This window comes from Echinops telfairi, unplaced genomic scaffold (genome assembly GCF_000313985.2).
Source record: "Echinops telfairi isolate 266 unplaced genomic scaffold, ASM31398v2 ScPeMD7_3;HRSCAF=10, whole genome shotgun sequence".
NCBI classification, from domain to species: Eukaryota; Metazoa; Chordata; class Mammalia; order Afrosoricida; family Tenrecidae; genus Echinops; species Echinops telfairi.
The window spans coordinates 39,932,341-39,940,791 of NW_022103899.1; the positions used below are offsets into that span (position 1 = coordinate 39,932,341).

At 38.1% G+C, this 8,451-nt stretch overlaps 1 protein-coding gene across 1 annotated transcript in view; it reads left to right on the forward strand.

Moving 5' to 3' along the window:
* Nucleotides 1-4,844: 4,844 nt before the first annotated feature.
* LOC123522508 (sperm-associated antigen 16 protein-like) overlaps nt 4,845-8,451 on the forward strand; it is a 480,569-nt gene continuing 476,962 nt past the window's right edge. Inside the window, exon 1 of the mRNA XM_045297377.1 lies at nt 4,845-4,963. The gene's annotated coding sequence lies outside the window, so the exon portion shown is untranslated. The remainder of the gene's footprint in view (nt 4,964-8,451) is intronic.

The window sequence follows — 8,451 nt, forward strand, 5'->3', positions numbered from 1 at the left end:
AATGCCCTTTGCCTCCTAGCTCTTTCCTCTATTTCCTTTGACTTTCCTCTTGTCCCACTATCATGCTCAGCCTTCATTTGGGTTTCAGTATTTCGTCTCAGTTAGATTACCCGTGGTCACGCTCTACCAGGCCTTCTACACCTTCCTCACCACCGATTTGGATCACTTGTTGTTCCCTTGTCCCTGGGTTTGATGACACCGCTTCCTTTCCCCCTACCTCCCCCTCTCCCATGTCCCTCCTGGAACTGTCAGTCCCGTTGTTTTCTCCTCCAGATTGTTCATCCAGCCTATTTTATTTAGGCATACCTGCGGAGATAATAACATGCACAAAAACAAGACAGAGCAAAATAAAGTAACAAAAGAAATCAAAACAAAACAACGACAATAAAAAGCCAATAACAAAACAAAAAACAACAAAAAAGAAAAGCTTGTAGTTAGTTCAAGGACTGTTTGTTGGCCTTTAGTAGTATTGTCTGGTCTAGTCTGATGGGGCGCGAAGCCCTGGCCCCAAAGTCTATTTTTGGCATTCCCTGGGGATTTCGTTGCTCTGTTCCCCTTCCTGTTCTGTTGCATGCCCTTAGGGATTTGCCTTGGTGTGGTGGGATCAGATCGGGCAGAATTCCCATGCTGTGTTTCCAGTGTTGTCCCCTGCAGGGCTCTGGGTCAGTGAGGGATGTCATGTCTCATAGTGGGGCCGGCCATATTGTCTTCTCTGTGGATTGGCTGCTCTGAGCGGGAATATCATCCTCCAGGGTTGGTGGGTCAGTTTGTGCCCCACTCTCTCTTCCTCCCCCTTCATTTGCTCCTGTGTGCTCTGATCAGACATGTCCCTCTCCATGAACTGCAGCTTCAGTACTGTCCTGTGAAATAAATTCTGCTGGGGTGAGGATGCAGGTGTCCACGTAGTTGGAATTGGAGCCGGCCCCTCAGACCTCTCCACTGGTTCCCTACTCCATGCCAGCATGTTATATTCACATCTTGGAGCACTGGGTTGAAGTCTGGTCCCTCTTTCCTTGTGGAGATATACACAATGCCCTCCCCTTAGGTGGTTTAGTGCCCTGTGCCCCCGCTGCCCATTTCTTTTCTTTTTTTCCCATTTTCCTACCTCCTTTTTAGTTGGCTACCATATGTACCCCTGGATTTGGTCTGACCCCTGCCATACTACCTGGTCCTCACCCCAGGAACTGACTTTGTTTTTCTATAGCACTCATTGCTATTAACAATCAATAGTTTGATAATTCTCTTATTTTTTACTTTTCTCCTAACCCTCTAGAATTTGAGAGAACTTTCCCCTTGCCTATTTTTTTCCTATTTGTTATGAATGTTATATGCAGATAATGAATATGTCTGTTAGGCTCCACTTTCTGCCTAAATCAAGTACTTACAGAAACACTTTATCAACAGGTTCCATGCCACCATCTTGCTATGCTAAAAGTCACGATCACCCCAGGCCTAGATAACGAAGACCTAGTAGTCGCTATGAGTCAGACCTGTCTTAATGGCACCGAACAAGCATAGGATACAGTTAAAACAACAAAACAAAAAGTAATCCTATATTTGAGTAATTCCAAGAATTTAAACTGTACTTGTGTAATAATTATCTTATTAAATATTTAAAACAAGCTTTGAGATATAACTAGTGGAATTTTTATCCATATTTTCATATCTGGGCAATAAGTTTCAGAGATATTAAATGTAAATGTTAGATGCTCTCTCCAATTCATGCGGGTTGATTAGCAGATCCAGAATGAGGAGTTAACCAAATTTTACTTCTTTTCATTTTTAATTCCTATTTTGAGATGCAAGAAGCTTGGGTCTTTCTCTTCCACCACTTTCTCAAGGAAAAAAGGAGCACATTTCTGAAAAAAGTAATGAATGTCAATCCAGAGTCAGTAATATATTTAGTTCGAAATATTAAAGCCATTTTTAATAGCAACAAATTTTAATATGTTTTATGTATATGCTAGTCTGGGAATTGTCAAACAGTTTCATTAAAAGTAATCAAAATGTGAAAAAAAGTAATTATAGGAAATACAACGTATTTCTTTAAATAATGGATAATTAATGCTTATTTGCTGCAAAGTATAAATTGGCTTGACCCTAACTTTATATTATTATTTGTGGGCTATATGTAAGATATATAAAAAAATTCGAAAACTGCGGCTTAGGGTGTAAAGCCTTATTAGAAAAGAAGTGTACTGCATGGGAAGTAGAGATGGGAAAGGTGGCTCCTGAAGGGACCACGGAGAAATGGATGAAATGTGAATATGCACGTAGGACTTTTTTCTTCTCAACTGACATCAGTCAATTTTGGTTCACCGTGACCCTTCAGGACAGAATGAAGTACTTATGTGGATTTGCGAGACTGCACGTGCTCATGGTGATGGGCTCAAGCCTGGGCACAGTGTGAGGATGGCCCGGGCTCAGGCAGGGTTGCCATAGGAACGCTCGGGTGCGGACTGAAGCTGGGATGGGAGGAGAGAGTCTCATCTCCTGTGGACCAACTGTGATTTTGAACTGCTGGCTTGCAGTTAGCAGCAGAGGAATGTATAATCAATTTGCAGCATCCTGTTTTGAATCTCATAGGCAGATAAAATTATGATTAATTGCTGACAGCTTTAATGCTTGATCTAAATTAATCTATACATTGTCTTTATCTGACAATGTGTGATCGTTTTTATGAGATTATAATATAGACCTATCTTACAATTAGCATTAATTTTGTGTTCTTTTTTTGTTACATAAGGTTCATTAAAATATTTTGGATTTTAGCTCATTAAACATGTCCTGTTTAAACTATGAAAAACAACATCTTTAGTTTTTCTATATAAAAATGGTTTCTATGTGTTTTTTGTCAGATTATTCTGTTTGACTTTACTATAAAAAATTGTTACATGAGATAAAATATGAGTTATAAATAATAAAAATAAATATCTTAGCAATCCACCATAGTTTGGCACATTACATTACTGTTAAAATAGGGATTTTTTTCCTAGGAAAACTAGACTACTGGAAATGAAACAAGTGCAATTAATGAGAATGTTGACATATTGTGACAAATGTAACTAATATCCCTGAGTGACTTATGGAGTTATTGCTAAATGGGAGCCTTGTTTGTTCTGTAAACCTTCACTAAAAACAGTAAAATCCTATTTTAAAAATTAGTTAAGCCAGCTCCTCATTATCTTGAGAAATCCGTGCTTTCCCGTTTCTTTCGAGCAATGGTTCGACATGTAATCTTGTGAAGCAGCTTGTGTTCACATATTCTCACAACACCCCAAGAAAAGTTGCTCTTGTGAAAGTGCTGTATCTTCTGATCTGGCCCACAAGGCCCTTGTGTGGGACAGAGTGGCTAAAGCAGACCAGCCCGTAGAAGCAGAGTCTCCCTACCTTCTGGAGTTTGGAGTTGAGTCATGCACTTGAAGTAAACCATGAGCAAGGGAAACCTAATTGTTGTTTTAGGCCATTGTCATTTGGAGTAGTTTGTCACACAGTAATAGCTAATCAATAGTTGTAATTATTTATATGAGAGAAAATAACTACAGTATTTATTCTTTTTTAATCTATTTTTCTACTTAGCACTTAGCGATAATGACTCAATCTGAACATTATGAATTACCTAGTGCTTCTAAAGATGATCTTATTCCATAGATATGCATCTATGTACATATGAAAATATACACATACATATTTGACATACATATGATTTTTACTCTATTAAAATATATCACAATGTATATGGTTACCTGGACTGTATTTTTCCCTCAACACAGTGTTATTATAGTTTTTCTATAAGGTGGTATATAAGTTGTAGTTAATTAACTTTCACTGCCCTGTAATCTTCATCGAATGACTTAAAAATATTTCATTTATCCATGCTGATATTAATTTTGGTTAAACGTTTCCAATTTTGTCTACTACATGCAATGCTGCAATGAATGTCGGTTTTATCTTTAGAGTACTTATACAAAGAATTATCTGAAACACCAGGTTTGTTTTTTCTTTCTTCAGTCCATGGGCCTTTCTGTATGCTTCTCTATCACTGTAATTCAAACCTATCACCACGTCTCCATTCTTCCTTATTCAGTGTCCGTCTTTACATACACGTGAGGTAATTGAAAACCCCATGGCTTGGGTCCCGAAAGTAACTGCTTGCTTTTCAACTCTTTAAAGAGAACTTGTGCAGCAGATTTACCCAATGCTAAGTGTCATTGGATCTCTTGACTGCTGCTTCTATGCGCATTGATTATGGATCCCAAGAAAATGAAATACTTGGCAGCTTCTCTCCTCGCTCCACTTACCATAATGTCATTTAATGGCCCAGTTGTGAGGGTTTGGGTTTTCTTTACATTGAGTCATAATCCATACTGAAGACTGCAATCCTTGATCTTCATCAGCAAGTGCTTCAAGTCCTCTTCACTTTCAACGTTTTGTTAACAAGCCTTTCTCCAAAGCTGATGCGTCATTCTACTTCATGTCGTCCAGCTTTTCTGATGAATTGCTCACAGTTTATGCTAGGGATACTTAAATAATGAACTGTTGTGGAAGTTGCACACAGCAATATTTCCCATCATGTTGAATTGTTAAACAATCCAAGTAAGTAACCAATTGTCCATAGTAGATATAAATAAGAATAATATTTTATAGAATATTTAAATAAATAGAATACTTATGCATTTAGGTATGTCAGTAAAAGTAAAAATCACACAGAATAATTATAGGAGTCAGTCATAACAATTTTCAACAAAAGTTTTTTTGTGTGTGGTCTTTTAAATAGTGGAAACAAGTTGGCTACTGCGAGTGGAGACACTACAGTTAAATTATGGAACCTATTTAAAGGAGATTGCATTTTGACCTTAGAAGGGCACAACCATGCTGTGTGGTCCTGCACATGGCACTCCTGCGGTGATTTTGTGGCTTCATCCTCCCTGGATACAACAAGTAAAATCTGGGATGTTAACAGGTAAGAGTAATTTCAACATTATTGAACTTCAATTTTGAAAGAATTTTTCAAAATCTTTTGAAATTTAATCTTTGATTAAATGTCTTTCCTCCCTTAATACCACAACTGGTAAACATTATAACAAACAAAACCAAAACCCTGTTAGTTGTGATTATTTAATAGGGAGTTACTTAAGTGGTCTCTGAAAAAAATCTATTATTAATTCTGTCTTTATGTTTCTATAGTAATTTCCTTTGAAATGGAGGTGTCAAGGTAAAGTCTGTCTAATAAGATTAGAGTGGCTTCATTTGAAAATTGTTTTAAGCAAAATGGAAAAAAAGATACGTTGAATAGTGAAGGTTTCAGTTCTCCTGTATTCAGTCATGCCCGCTCCTCATGCTGTGGAACTACATTTTTAATCCACCTGAAAATGATGAAAATAACTGTGTGCTTTGTGCTTCATTTGGGCACATTATGCCCCCCCTCCTTAACTATTTTGGGGAAATCCACAAATTATAAGAATAAATGCAGATTTTCTATACAAATATCATATAGAGGTAGCAATAAAAACCAGACAGATTCATTTTGTTTGCACTATCTTAATTCATATTGTGTCTAAGTATTGTTGGATTGCTACATCCTGCTATGTGTACAAATAGGATGCAAAGAGGTGAATTTCACTGCTACACAATATCCCGGGAGTTGCAGGGACTGTTTAAAATCAGTCAGACTGGTCATTTTGATCACTGAGACCATGCCCCATTCCTGAAATACAAATGATGAAGATTCCTGAAAACTCAAGAAAACAGTGGTTAGAGAGCCACTGTGATTTATCTTGTAAGAGAAAGACTCACTTTTAAGTTGGACAAATGTAAAAGTGATTCCCTAGCAAACTATTTCCATTCTTTTCTGGAATCATGAGTAACATATTTAAAATAGAGAGAGAAAAAAGGTGTTAGTGAAAAGTTGATCGTTTTTCTTTTTCTGGGAAAAAATTATGAAAGGCTTTGCTTAAATCTTAAACATAATTTGATTATCTCCTGAGGCCATGTAGCACTTTATTAAAGTACTGTCTCTCACCACTCAAATCACCCTTCCATAGTGTGTTTTTGTGTTGCTGAAGCTGGGGCTCTGCAAAGAGCATTTCTGCTTTGCTAACTCACTTACTGTTGAGTTCTCCTGGTAGATATATCTCGCAGGAAACTGCAAAATTGGAGATGTACAAAGAAAGGGCATATTTTCCCTTGTCTGCTTATGATGTGGACTGATAGTTCTGGTGAGGGTGGGCCCATCAATATTTTAGGATAAGTGCCTTTTCATCACAGTCATTGAACTTTATTGTTAAAGAAATGGCGTGGGGCCATGGGTGACCCCTCAAGGAGAATCCACATCTGTCCCAGAGGGACTCCTATGGGGCAGAGGTCAGACATGCCTCTATCCTTCTTTCCTCCATTATGACACAAAGCAGCCCTCCCACGACACTGTTTTTCTGCTAGCTTTGGCAATCCTTTGAAATATCCATAGGCAACTCACAATATTCATGATTAGGGGGCTTTAATAGGGAAGCCTTTTGGGACTCATTAGGGGAATTTACAGGTGACCGCAAGCCAAGATCAGAAAACATTAAGGATACAGTCCTTCTGTCTACAGCAGTGCCTGTTCTCAGCCATACCAGCTGGGGCATCTATCTCTGATCCTCAGCATCTCAGTCATGCTGCATTGTGGCCTCTGCCTTGTTGGGCAAGTGTTACAAAGCTCCGATAAAGCTCAAAGAATGCCCTGGTGACAAGCCAGCCTGCTGCCTAAAGACGCTCTTCTTTACTTCTGTGGGCTGGGAAAACCAATGCTCTGTCCATGAGCTCAGTGCGACGGTCCGCCTCTGGAGTGCCTCTACTGCCTCTGCCCCTTTTGGCAGGGATTTTACATGTGCTGACTGGAGAAGCCTCTCTTATGATGGTCAAGGAACTCCTCCTATTTGGCTTTTGAGATAGCATATTTCTATACCCAGCAGAATGGAAAACCTGCTCACAAAGTCACCAAGATTATGGATAGAAGAGCCATCGCAGACACAGATTCATCATGCATTCATTAGAGAAACTAGCCCCTGCTCGTAGGCACTGTCTTCTTAGTGGTCTGGATGCTACAAGCTCTCCATTCTCCCGCTCCAATACTAACCCAGCAGTACCATCTTCTCAGACAAGCGAAGTTCAGTTCCACAGTCTTCCGTTCAAGGTTCTTTGGAAGTGGTAGCTGCTTCTTGTAGTAACTTTTGTTCATGATATCTTAATGTTCTCCTTATCATTGATTAGTTGCTTAAGTAACAACATTACATCTTGGCTGGACCTTGAAAAATATAAGAAATTAATCGGTAAACAGTTTAAGCTGCCTGAGCTAAACTATATGACTAAGTAATGCTTGGTATAGTTCAAATGAGGAAATATATCTCACAGCAAAAATTTTAGAAAAATTTCTACCTGATATAGAGATAATTTAAAATATTTTTTAATTCTCAGATATACTTATATAACATTTAGTTGCCAGAAATAATTGAGCATATAGTTTTAATTTGAAATTCTTCTATACCAAATGACCAAATATAAGTACTATAATAGGTGATCCAATTTTAATACTAATACCTTGTTTCATTTTGCACAACCATTGGTTCTTATGAGAATTCTTACAACAGAATAATGGTCCCATCTAAAATCGATCTTCAAATGTTTTTGAAGATCAATGATGAAAAACTGATTTCAAATGGATTCAGCTGAACCTAAATTTTTCCAGATACTTGTGCTTAATGATTTCCCTCCGTGACTCTTATATTCAGTTACTGTCTTCCCATTGATGCCCAGTAGATGATGACAAAGCAAATCAAAATCATTCTTGATCAATGCCCAAATCCTTCAGCTTCAGAAACATCATCAATGCCAAAATCAAAAGCTCATCTTCATCCTCAAGGTCAGAAGAATCATACCAGTTTTAAAGCTGAGGTGTTGGACAAACACTAGCAAATATCAACTAAGATATTGATGGTTTCTATTGCAGCTATTGATAAACATTTCGGAGTCATAAACGAAACACTCGGCTCTACTATCTGATTAGCCTCTGATCAATCTCCTGTAGATACGGCAAATTTCATATGCTTTTGGAATTGGCAAAGTCACTTAAAGTGGCTCAGTCAGTCTCCATAATAAGATGAAGGTTGGTGAATTGTGGTATCCTGAGTCATATATTCTTTTCCCTGATGTCACATAAGTCTTAATATCACAATTTATTTGATTAGCTTTTACTTTTTAACAGATTAGGTAAATATTATCTTCCTTTACTGTGTCTCCTTCCCTGGATGACCCCTTGTTGGCGTTAGCTGTCCTTGGGTGGGTGGGGTAACTGTAGTCTGCAACTGTTTCTGAGTTGCATGTTATCTGGCATGGCCATCTAATTAGCTCCTCAGCAGAAAGCTGGTTCAGTGAGAAATGTAATTAATGTAAAAAAAAAATTCAACTCCCAAA